Raw genomic sequence first — 12,586 nt, 5'->3', positions numbered from 1 at the left:
TACCACTGGCTGGGCCCACTGAGCCGCGCTAATCCGGGCCGCCGCTGCGGGCGGCTCAGGCGGGTGCCCCCTCCCCCGCAGCCCGGGCACGGGGTCCCCAGGTTCTCACGTCCTGCCGGCCCCAATTAAAGCGAGCTCGGCGGGGCGGCCTCTGTGCTAATGAGCTGCTCTGCAGCCGCTGGGCTTCACGCCAGGGGGGCACAGGGGCGGGGTGGGGGGTGGAGCTGGCTTGGGTGGGGTGACTTGGGACCATTTCTGAGGGGAGGCCTGAGGGACTCCCTCTCTGTGCCCACCTGCCGAGAGTGGAGCTCAGTGACCACACCCCCCAACGAAGGAGAAACACCTCACCGCAGGAAGACCCCCTCCCAGCTCAAAGCCGACAGCCTGCAGGAGAGCACTCAGGAGTGGGGATGCCCAAGTACAGGGCAGGAGCTGGGGAGGGCTGGGGTCCAGAGGGCCAGTGGCAGGGGCCCATGCTGGTTAGTGGTGGGGCTGGTGGCCTGGCCAGGTCATGTCTCCCTGCCTGTGCCACCTCTCACCTGGACAGCGGCCTGGGACAGAGGTGATGGGAGGTGCAGGTCTTGGCATCTGGCTGGGGTCTAACACCTTGTGGGGCTTAGCCATCCCCCAGCATTTCACTCAGAGGAGCGGCATGGGGTCTGGGGGCGAGGAACCAAGGGTCCAAGGCCCTGGCACTGCAGGCTCTGCAGCTGGAGGGGGCAGGATAGCAGGGCCGAGGGGATTCAGCAATACAGGCTGGGGTGCCCAGCCCAGTCTGGGCGGGATGGCCCTGGGAGGTCCCTGGGGGAAGCTCTGTGGGTTTTGTAAACCTCTCCAACCCAGAGCTCCAGGACCCTGGGGAGCTGCGGCTCAGAGTTGAGGCCCTCCCCATGGTGATGGGGGGCCTGGTACAGCACGTGGTTGGGGGGTGGGAGGGTCCACGGCCAGACTGAGTGCCAGTGGGCTGTGAAGGATGGCTGGGTAGGGGTGGGGGGTGGGATGTCACCACTCTGTTTGCCCCCACCCTGGCCTGCTGAGCGACCTTAGAGGGGCTGCCTCTGTCCAGAGGCCCGGCTGGGTGTGTAGGAACCTGGAGGGGCTGGGACTGCAGGCCAGAAGCTCTTCTCCCCAGTCCCAGCCCGCCAGATAGGGAACTCGGTGCTGGGGCCTCTCGATTTTGCTGGGGCCTCCAGGTCTGGCTCCGGGTGCAGCCCCTAATCCCACTCCCACCCCGACCAGTTATGGACCACTGTGGCTTTGAAGTGGGGAACTGGGGCCTTGGCAGGTGGAGGCCCCATCTCAGCCTGCAGAGGCCCGGCAAGGAGGGACAGGCAGTGTGGGGGTTGTTGGAAGCATAGTCCTTGGCTTCCCTTGCCCTTCCCCACTCTGCTGACCCAACCTCTAAGGGTGGCCTGGCGCCCAGAGCCTGACCAGCAAGTCCTGCTGAGGGCTCTGGCCTGGTCCCTCTGTGTGAACAAGGATGCAGGCACAGGGGGGTGTGCATGTGCATGGGGCATGGGGCGCATGCGTGAGCACGTGGCCTCTGGGCAGGCATAGGCCCCAGGCCCTGGGAGGGGTCCTGGGAATGGCCTACCGCAGGCTCAGGGCTAGTGAGTACTTGTGGGGTGCAGCAGCTGACAGTGTGTGCACAGGAGGCCATGGGATGACCCAGTATGCTGGGCAAGGGCGCCAGCCGGTTGTCAGAGCCAGTTCGAGGCCACACAGAGGCCTGGACACCCAGACACATGTGCCCGAAGGCCCAGCAATGCTGGGTCACCTGGGGACAGGCAGCCCATCTCCCAGGGTGGGAAACTGAGGCTGTGGGAGGGTGCCACAGTCACTAAAGGTCTCCTGCTTGCAGGGCCAGCCCAGGAGTCATAAGACCCAGAGTGGGGAGCCGGGCAGGCTGTAGCCGGTTCGCCTACCATCTCCTTGTCTCTCTGACCACTTCATTTGACCTGGGGTCTGGGGCCAGTCTGGTGCAGGGGAGATTTGTGTTCTGGAGAGGAGGAAATGTCTTTGGACCCCCAAGTCTGCTCCACCCCCACCCCATGCTCCTCTGGGAAGCCCCCTCCCTATGGTCCCCACAGGGCACTGGGTTTCGGTGCTGGGGGAGGCGGGCACTCATGAGCCAGAAGCGGACGAGCCCCTGAGAGGTCCTGATGGGAAGGGAGCGGGCTTCCCGTTTCCAGCCGCTTCTCCCCTGGGGCCGTGGCCCACCGTGCCCGACTGGAGTCCGGTGCCAGCCCTTGTCCCCTGCACAGCCGGGGAGCGCCGGAGGTGCTATCTGTGACAGCAGCAGAATGAGGCCGTGGCACCCAGGGCAGGTGTCGGCGCCTGGGAAGGGGCCAATTGGAAACCCAACCCCAGCCCCACCCCCCACCCGCTGCAAACCTGGCAGGCTGTCCCCCGAGACTAGACTAGCAGGACCCTTGTCCCGGCCCCTCTCAAGTCGATCGGTCCCAGATATAGGCAGGGACTGGGTCCAGGGGGCCTGAACACCCCCCCCACCGGAAGTAGGGGGATGAGGTGGGAGGCAGCGGGAGGGGAGGAGACTCTCAGGTCTTGGTCTCCCATTTGCATGGAGGGGCCCACACTCTCAGTACTGAGTTGGAGGGGGCGATCTCAGATCCCAGCTCCTTTCCTGCTCAGATGGCCGCAAGATCTGGGTCAGGCTTGGGGCCTGGGACAGTGGGGCATGCTGGTGTGGGCTTACAGCTTTCACACCCGCCTCTCTCGGACACCCCAGGCCCAGACTGTCCCCAGGGGGTGACCATGATGGGCCAGCTTTCACACTGCCTGCTGGGCCTCTGCCCAGGTGTGGCCTCCACCCCAGGCTTCGTTTGTATGACCTTGCCACCCAGCCAGGCACTGCCCCTTCACTGGCCACACACGTTCTCTTCTCTCAGACCCCAGCCCAGCTGTGGCTGCCCTGGGAAGCCCCTATAGAGCCCCCCAACTCCAGACCCTACCCCTCCAGGCCCTCACTGCCCATGATGGGGGCTCCCAGGGAAGGCAGCCCCACCTCAGAGTCCTGTGTGTGGGGAATGTGTCTGTTCTGACCCTCCGTGACTGAGTGAGGGAGATGGGGCGGTGGCCCAGGGACAGAGTGAGGCAGGCATGAGGAGGGACCAGGCCTGGGGGCTCACTTTCCCGGAGCCTTGTGACCTGCTTGGGTTGGGCCCGTTCTCCAGCCCCGGGTGCAGCCTCCCTGGGCGGGCAGCCCCAGGCCCCTGCCCTTCCTCTAGAGTGGCTCTCAGCTCAGCCCAGATCCACAGCCCTGCTGCTTGCTGCTGGGTCCAGCCACCTTGCCAGCTACCTGAGCAGTGCGTCAGAGTCTTCCCAGCTTCCCTGCGCCCCCAGCTGCTGAGGGGAAAGCCCTCGCTGGGGTCAGGCTGGGCCTCTCACTGCTGGTCTCACCCTAGCTGCGTCTTCTGCTTGTGGAGCCTCTCCCCTGCCTCCTTTCCACCCCCAAGCATCTCCCCAACTGGGGCCACACAGCCAGTGGGACTTTGGGGTTGCTGCCCCCCCAGGTGACCAGAGGTCTCCCCTGGGCTCAGCTGGTTTTCCCAGACCTTCCCCCTTGGGCCCAGGGCAGCCACAACACGGCCACTGAGTTTGAGCTGCGGGTCCACTGGCTGCTGCCAGCCATTTCTAGGCCCAGACCGAGGCCAGAAGAAGGGCAGTGCGGGGCCCACCCGTTGGCCCACGGTTCAGCTCCAGCATCCTGGGGAACCCCATCCTACTTGGGCTCTGTCCCCAGATACCAGCCTGAGTGTATCAAAACCACCTGGCTTTGGTTTTATGAAGGCATCTCTGGGTCCAAGCCAGTGGCTGGGCTGAGACTGCAACCAGGGGTGGGACCTTGGGGGCTGCGGAGGGTAGAGGTCTTGGCGGGATGGGGCTGCCTGGGACCCTACGCAGGTCACCCAAGGGACAGTGCCCATCTTTCCCCCTGGCCCACGCAGCCTGGGGTCTGAGGCGGGGGCTGCTTGGCTGTGCCACAGCCAGCAGCCACGCTCTGGGGCCAACGCAGGGCTGATGATCGGGGTGGGGACAGCTACTGCACATCGCAGTGTCAGATGAGAGCAAATGCCTCCGAGAGGGAACAGACTGCCGGACATCCTGGTCCCAGGGCACTGTCTCACTCCCTCAGGTCCTTGGGTAAGTCCATCAGCCTCAGCACTGGGGGCTGTCCGCCGAGGGAGCTGACCTTCGGGACTTAACTGAGGCCTCTGGCCTCCAGCAGCTCCCATGCCCTGGGCAGTCAGACCCCTTGTGAGATGGCCCCTCTACAGGGCAGGTCTAGCTGAGGACCCGGGATCCCCTGTGCCCTGCGCCTGGCCCTGGGCGACCGGGCTCTTTCCCTACCCTTAACCCTCCTCTTCCCATGGCTTCTTGGCCAGCCTGTCCATCCCGGGTCTAGAGGACACAGTCACAGTGGGTGAGGTCGCCGCTGGAATCCAGCCATCCTGAACCAGCTGGGCACAGCCAAGCTGACGTGGACAAGATTGACAGGTGGACACTGGACAGACAGCCCAGGCCAGCCGGCTGACGCTGATGCCTCCTGACTCCCAGCCTCTGCCCGCAAATGGACTGTGTTTGTGTCTGGGGCAGGAGCAGGAGGGAGCAGCGCCTGGGGCGAGGTGGCCAGTGCTGGGTCAGCGTTGCTGGCCACCCCGAGGCAGGCAGGCAGGGAGCCCCTCCCACCCCTTTCACACCCCTGCCCCAGGCCAAGGACCCAGGCCATGCCCAGGAGGGAACACACTGCCCACCCTGGCCTGGCCATTGTGTTTCTCCATCCAGCCACAGATGCCTCCACCAGGAAGTCCTCCAAGAAGAACATGGCCTCAGTGCCCCAGCTTTGTCCAGTGGCCTCCAAGGTCCTCACCCAACATCAGCCCGAATGTGAGCAGGCACAGTGTGGGGCGTGGGTCTTGACCTTGAGAGACTCCACCCTATGGGGGGATTGACCCAACCCCTCACTTTCTCCCAAATGTGCTCCGTCTCTCTCACACCCACAGTTATGCTCTCAGCAAGTCCACATGGCTCTGCCTTCAAGAAGCACCAGAATAGAGCACGTCTCACCCTCCGGACCTACCACCTGATCCAGGCCTCCTTCCCCTCCTGCTGGGACCCTGCATTCACCTCCTCACCGGCTCTGAAGCCCCCTCCTCCCAATACAACAGCTCAGAAACCTTAATCAGGTTGTATCCCACCTTAGCCAGCCTGCCAGTTCTCCTGTCTCCCCCCAGTAAAAGTCTTTCTAGTAACCCACAAGCTGGCCTCCGTCCCCTCCCTGTTCCTGATGGGCCAGCGGCCCAGCCTCAGGGTCCTTGCGGCTTCTCTGCACACCAGGGTTGTGCACCTAGCGGTCGGTCGAGGCCAGGCCTTAGGCCGTTTCCTCAGTGTCCCCTTTCCCCACTCTCAGCTCAGCTGCAGTGAGGCCAGCTGGCTGCAGTGAGCTCAGCGGCCATGGGCGCTGGGATTTGGGTATCCATTGTTCTCCCCTGGGTCTGTGTCCCCTGCTCTTGGGCGTCTGCTGCTCCCTGAGGGCTCATGGCCAGGCCTGGGGTGCGAACACTCGTCCCCCAAGCAGGCTCGGCTCTGGCCGTGAGCCCCACCCCCCCACATCCCTGGCGTGGACCACTCCTCCCGCTAACACACACTAGACTTTCCTCAAACACAACTTCATTTCCATTTGTGCCATTGATTGTCTGCACAGACAAAGGCCCCTTTCAGGGACGTCAGAGGTTCAGCAAATAAATAAATGAATGAAGTCTCAGCGGAGGAAGAGGTGGTGGGAAGGGGCTGGGGGGCAGCCAGCATCCCCCATCAGCTGCCCCGCCCTCCGAGGGAGCCCAGGCTGGGGACAGAGGATGGGCTGGGGGCTTGAGCAGCATTTGGGAAGCTTTAGGGGTATGAGGGCCAGGAACGGGGGTGTCTCACACAGAGGGCTCCCACAAAGGCTGGGGGCTGTCTCGGTCTGGATATGGTATGTCCTGTGGGGAGGACAGGAATGGAGGCCCCAGTTCTGGGTGATGTGAGTGGCAGGCCTGCATATGGTCCCCCATGTGTCCCTGCAAGCCAGGTACCGCCCTTGACTGTACCTTCCTGGGGTCCCAGCTTGGACCTGGAGATGACCCTTAGCCCAGAGGAATGACTGTTCTTTTCTTGGCAGGTCTGAGCTTCATGATTTGGAGGCCCCCACAAGCTGCCTTCCAGGGTGGGAGGCCGGAGCTGTATCCCTGATCCTGGGTCCCCCCACCCCCATAAATCCAGAACTCAGGGGACATGGGGCTGGGCTGGCCAGTAGATTTATGCACAGAAAGCTGCACCAAACTCTGAGAGGGTGGCCCTGAGCACCTCGGTCCTCCTGCGTGGCCCCACGGTGCCGCTGGAGTGGGGCCCAGGAAGGGTAAGGGCTGCATCCCACAGAGGGGCTTGACTCAGCCTGTCTGAGGGAAAGCAGGCTGTGGGCGAGGCTCCTCAAAGAAAGTTGACGGCACAGTCAGTTCCCAGCCCTGGCAGACAGAACTAGAGCTGCGTGGCTGATAGACAGAGCTAGAGGGGTCCAGGAGGGCTGCCTGGAGGAGAGAGTAAAAGACAGGCCTACAGGAGAGAAGGGACGGGCCTGCTCAATTGGCTGCTGCTCCAGTCCAGGCCCGCTCCAGGCCCCAGGGCCTTGCTGACTCCTGGCCATTCTGCGGACAACAATGGCCAGCATTTAAATTCCAATTGAATCGCCTGAGTGGCCTCGGGCGTGAGAACAGGAGCCCCAACCCCCCAGTCTGAGCCCCACCCGCCACATTCCTGCCTCCCCGGAGATGGCCATGGCCGGGAGTCGCCAGGGGGCCGGAACGCAGCGCTCAATGGCCAGGGACAAGGGGCCATTGAGCGGTGACGGGCCGGGATTGAGCCGTCAGCGCCCTCCACTTGGGATCCCCCTCCTCTGTCCCGGCCCCCTCCCAGCGTTACCAACGTCAGCTGCTGGAGGGGACCCTGCTCACACCCTCCTGGGCCCAGAGAAGACACGGGCCTGGGTCTCCTCGACTGACCCACTGACCATGAGGCCTTCTTCTCAGCCCCTCCCCACCACAGCCAGAGAGGCTGTGTCTTAATCAGATCATGTCAGGGCCCTGCCTCGAGCCTCAGGGCTGCCCCATGCCTCAGGGACTGAAGGCCGGCTCCTCCCTCCCCAGGCCAGCTGACTGCTGCCTCCTCTGGCCCGCCCTTGTCTCCACCCTGTCACCCTGCCCTGTGGCACCCGGCAGGCCTTCCCTGGCCACCCGCCCCGCCACCTGCTCTCCTCCTGCCCAGCCTCCTGCCCTGTCCATCACCCCCAACGCTATCACCCCACAGAGGTGGGACCCCACCCGTGCTCTGCGTCCAGCAGCCATCCTGAGCCTGGCACTCGGTGTCTACACATGTCTGAGGAATCGAGATGTCAGCGCAAATGAGCTGTTGACCATATCCCCAGGACCCTGGACGGGGCACAATGCCCTCACAACAGCCCTGCCAGAGGGGAGAGTGAAGGGGGCGTGCGGGCAGCCCACGTCCTGGCCTCACTGGGGCCCTGGGAGCTGAGGCCCATCCCATGCAGCAATCCAAGGCCCCCAGGGGCTTCATCCTGTCCCCTCCTTGGAGTTGGCCTCTGCTCCTGGAGCCACCAAAGGCTAGGTGCTGGCTAAGCAGTGCCCACCAGCATTCATCTCCACCCAGACAGGGTCACCAGACGGGCCTCGCGGCTGGGCACAGCCCCTCCTCCCTCCAGGCCGTGCCAAGGACCTTGTCTCCGGCCAGGGTGGGAGGATGTCAGGCAGGACGCCGGTGAGCCTGAGCCCAGGAAACGAGGGTGACCAGGAGGCCCAAAGCTCTGGCTGCCGGGGGCCCTGCCTGAAGAGAGCCCAGGGACTGGAGAGTCTGGCGTGGTGCCCAGGGCAGCACAGCATCCCTGTGCAGACACCTCCTTCCGCCCTGCTTGGGAAGATGAGCTCAGCAGCCTGTCTCCCGGGCATGGGGGGGCTGCTGGGGGGGCCAGAGAGAGTGGGGCATCCTTGGTCAGGAAGGGCAGCCTGCCAGATAGGGCATGTATCCCCGGGGGGCACAGGGGCCCACCTCCCCCAGACAGCTGTCCAGGAACCCCAGGCAAGTAAGATGCGTCGGCTCTGGGGCTGGGCTTTTCCTCCAGGGAGCCCTCAGGGAGGGTGGCAGGGAGGGCTTCAGGCAGGCACCCCCTCAGGCCCTGGCCGCACTGACCACAGAGACTGCCACCTCGGGGCTCCCCAGAGCAGCCTGTCCAGCCATTCTCACCCTCAGTGGCTGATCCAGGGCCGCACAGCTGAAGACAGGAAAGGAGCCTTGCCGCTGAGGCCTCGCCCCTGCACAGTGCATCCAGAGTGAAGCCCACGCCCCAGGAAGCCCCTTTGGCCTCCAGCCTCTGGCCTGCCCTGAGCCCATCGGTCAGATCGGCCCTTCCTGTGCTCCAGACCCTCCCGTGGCTGCCACCTTGCTGGGAAAAAGCCAGTTCCCTGGCTGCCCAGGCCTGCCCTGCCCCTCCCTTACACCGCTGGGCCTCTTGGTCCCGGGGTCCCTGGCCCTGCGTCAGTCCCTCTGCCTGGCGCTCCCCTCCCTCAGCTCAGGGCGTCAGCCATCAGCCCCATGTGGCCACCTTCCTCACGTGATGCAGCCGGAGCCCCACCCTGCCCGCACGACTGAGGGGCTGGCCCTCCAATTGACCACTGTGTGGTTGTCCAGCCCTGGAGGGCAGGCCCCCAGTGCCACAAGCAGTGCCAGGCACACAGCAGGTGCTGGGGGACAGTGCAGAATGAATGAGTGCCTCCTCATTCCCAAATCCCGAGCTGAGGCTCCGAGCAAGACGTGCCAGGGAGTGGAAGGGACCGGGTGGCCTGGCCCGTCCCCGGCGCCCTCCCTGGTCCAGAGAGCACCGAGGCCTGCAGCAGGTGCCTCTGCCCTCCTCCTGCCCCGGCAGCCCAGATGTCCGTCGGGCTTCACAGGGGTGGGGACCCCTCACCTGCTTCATTGTTGAGGGGAATCCCAGGGCCAGCCAGGGCAGCAGACTGGGCTGTGGAGCCCAACAAGCCCCTGCGGACCCCCGTCTTTACACTTCAGTGGGCAGGCGGCAGCAGGGGTGGGGGACAGGCTGCCAGCCCTCCCCTGGAGGTCCTGGGAGCCCGAGGCCCGTCCTCAGCTCGGCTGCGTCAGGGTCCTCACTGCCAGCCTCTCCCCTCCTGCCACACCCGCAAGGCTGGGCCACCCCTCAGGTCCTGTGTCCAGGCTGTGCCAGATGTCAGGGGCCCTTGCCCGGGGTGGAGGGTGAGCAGGAAGGGTTTTGTTGAGTGGGTGGCTCTGAAAGAGCCCTGAGTTGGGGGGCGGGGAGGCGGGGAGGCGGGGGTAAGGCTTCAGGGGAAGGAATGTCCCGGCTGGGGCAGAGGTGGACTCAGAGTGTCTGAGGAGCAGCCAGCAGAGGGTGGTTGGAGAGGTTGTCTGTGAGCCCCAAGCTGAGCGGCGGTTCAGCCTGGAGCCCAGGAGCCACTCAGCAGAGCCCTGGCCGGCTGGGAAGGAGAGACTGAGGGGGCAGCACCCGAGGTGAGGGGTGAGGAGGCGTACAGATGTCCAAGGCAGGTGGCTCTGGGAAGAGACAGTAGCCAGCAGGGCTGGACCCATCCGGGAGGTCCAGCCCGACCTCATGCCCAGCCCTGAGGCAGCTCCCTGAGCCCCAGATGACCCGGCTCAGTGTCCCTCAGCTCCCCCTCACCTGCATTGGGGTCCAGGCCTGGGCCGGTTGTGACCATACAGTGGCTCTGCCCTTCTGATGTCGGGTCACTGCTGTCCCCTGCAGGGCTGCCTGCAGGTGGGAACGTGGTCTCAGGCCTGGGAGGGGAAACATGGCTACAGAATGCCGAGGGCCCTCCATCTTGCCAGCCAGACTCCCCGGGACTGCTCTTTCGTGGGCATGGAAACCCACAGCTGCATCTTCTTTCTCCCTTTGCTCTGGCTGCCGGGGAGCTCAGGATCAAAGCCAAGGGCTCCAGGGCAGTAACTCTCCCTCCACAGGTTCAGGAGTATTTTTCTTTTCTTGGCCTAATTAAATTCAGTGTGAAAAAGGTACATTTTCTCAGCAGCTTAAAGCTCAAACCTGCATAGCAGACCATGCCTGGTGCCTGTGTCCCCGGGATGTACTTTCCTTCTCTCTCAGCCCCAAGGCCCAGACATGCCTGGCACCCAACCTCCCCCAGCCCCGGCAGAGCCCCCACCTGGACTTGCAGTCCCGTCTTCGTCAGGACTGGCCATCAAGCTAGGCTGGGGGCCTGAACAGGTGGCCTCCCTCATCCCGGACCTGGGGACTCACCTAAGCCCTCAGCTGCCTCCCAGGTGGAGGGGGCATCCTGAGCAGGGTTGAGGGGTCAAGCCAAGGCCACCAGGGTCCATGACAAGTGCTGGGCTTGGTGAAGTGTTGCATCCCAAGAGGGTGGCAAGAACGAGGTCCCAAAGCCTGGCGTCCCCCGGGACTAGCTGAGGTCCTCCCTGCCTGGGTGCTCCCCGAGGGCTGGCCCTGGCTTTGAGGGAGCTGGCTGGGTGCTCGGTGGGCCCTGGGCCTGGCAGCATCCCAGAGAATACGGCCGTGCTCAGGCCACGGTCAATGAGCCGTTGTGCTCTGCTAATCCTGCCCACCTGGCGGGACAGATGTGTCCTTGCTGGCAGACCCTAGCTCCTGCCGGCAGCAGCTGGCAGCCACACACGGCCAGGGACTCATGTGCATCCTGGGGGCTCTGGGAGCCCCACCCAAGCAGAGAGTGAGCCTTGCACCCTGCTCCCCCCCCCCCACCCGACCAGCTGTCATCAAGGCCACGCTCACTGCTGCGGCAGGCGGCTGACTACAGCCTCGCAGCTGCTCACAGCCAGAGCAGTCCTTGCCCCTTCCTGGGGGTGCAGGTCCTGACTATAGGGGCCTGAGTCCTCTATCTTGACTTGAAACCCCTTTCGACAGCCCCTGAGCACCTCCACGAATGCCGGGCTGAGCAGGGGCTCAGGACACACAGCCAGCCTCCGGCCCCCGGCACCTTGGGGCCCTCCTTGGGTAACGGGGTCCCAGTAGTTTGGGATTGAGGACAGCATGCCTGGGAGCAGCACTAAAGACCTGGGAGCAGAAGTAGGGTGGGGCAGGCAGAGGAGGGACTGGATGAGATCCCTGTCACAGAACAGACCCTCTTCAGGGCTGAGACACGGATCCAGACCCGGCCTCCAGGTTCCAGTCCAAGGGTGGGGGCTGCTGTGTGGAGAAGGATAGAGGCCAGGACCCCAGCCACAGCGGGACAGATGGTGCTGCAGTCTATTGATAATGTCTGCCAGGGCACAGGCTGGCACATGGTGGCACGTGTGGCATATAACTGCCACCCCTAGGGTCACAAAAGCACACCCCTGAGACCACAGTCTCCATCCCAAGGCGCCTTCCCTGATTCTTGTCGGCCGGGCCTCTGTGTCAGCTAGCGGCTGGCGGAGGCACACTCCATTCTGGGTGAGCCCGCCTCCAGCAGAAGTGTGTGGGGCTGGACCTCATGGGGGCCATCTCCCAAGGCTGAACTACAGGAGGTGCAGAAAGGGTCTGACACCAGCCCGTCCCCTGCAGGTCGAGTCACCTGGCTCCACGGTGGCACCTTTGCTGTCCCCACTTCATAAACATGCCTGAGACCACTCACCAAGTGCCAGCATTGCTGGGATTAGCTCTGAGATGGGGAGGGCAGGGCTGTGTGTGGGCTGTGAGTGATCAGGGGTGGCGATGCTGAGGGCCAGGGTAGGGCCAGGGCACCACAACACTCAGAGGTCTGCAGGGGGTCAGGTCGTCCTGTGTCTACTCCTCGCACCTGAGGGTCATCTTCCGGGGGGGGGGCAGCACTGAGCAGGGAGGCCCTGGGGAGCGGGCTGGCCCCGTCGAGTCTCCACCTGCCCAGCAAGCTGGATTTCTGGCACTACCAGTTCTGTGAGCTCACAACAGCAAGCAGCCTGGAATCCTTTAAGCAATTTACAAGGAGCACACAGTGTCTGGGCCAGGTGCGTGTGTGTGAGCACCTATGCCCATGTGTGTGCGCGTGTGAGCACATCTGAGGGGAAGGAGTGGGGTGCCACACTGAGCCCTTCCCGTCCTTCGATGCTAGGATCAGGGGCCTCCTGAGAGTGTGGGGTCCTGCAGAGTCACAGGGAGCCTGGACAGGTCAGCCTGTGAGCTGGGCTGGGTGGTGGACCTGCCACCCACCTGTGAGCCCTGCCGGCAGTGAGCATGGATGCCCAGGGCTGGACAGGGTTGGTGCAGGGATAGGGGCGTGGGAATGAGGGGATCCTCCAGGCTGTACCAGCTCCTGGTTTTGAAGGTGTGATGCATTCTCCACTCTCAGCAGGGAGATGTAGCAAGGGGGAATGAAATGGGAGGGCCAGACCAGGTACAGGGCTGGGCCCAACCCCGTGGGTTATGAGCCACTCTCCTAGGAGTCACGGTGAAGTCTGTTCACCAGCCACACTTGGCTACTCGACCTGTAGGGGCAAAAAGTGGCCTGCAGAGGAGTCAGGG

Source organism: Camelus bactrianus, chromosome 2 (assembly GCF_048773025.1).
Source record: "Camelus bactrianus isolate YW-2024 breed Bactrian camel chromosome 2, ASM4877302v1, whole genome shotgun sequence".
NCBI classification, from domain to species: domain Eukaryota; kingdom Metazoa; phylum Chordata; class Mammalia; order Artiodactyla; family Camelidae; genus Camelus; species Camelus bactrianus.
The sequence above is the reverse complement of the archived record's forward strand: the minus strand, read 5'-3'. Positions refer to the sequence as shown.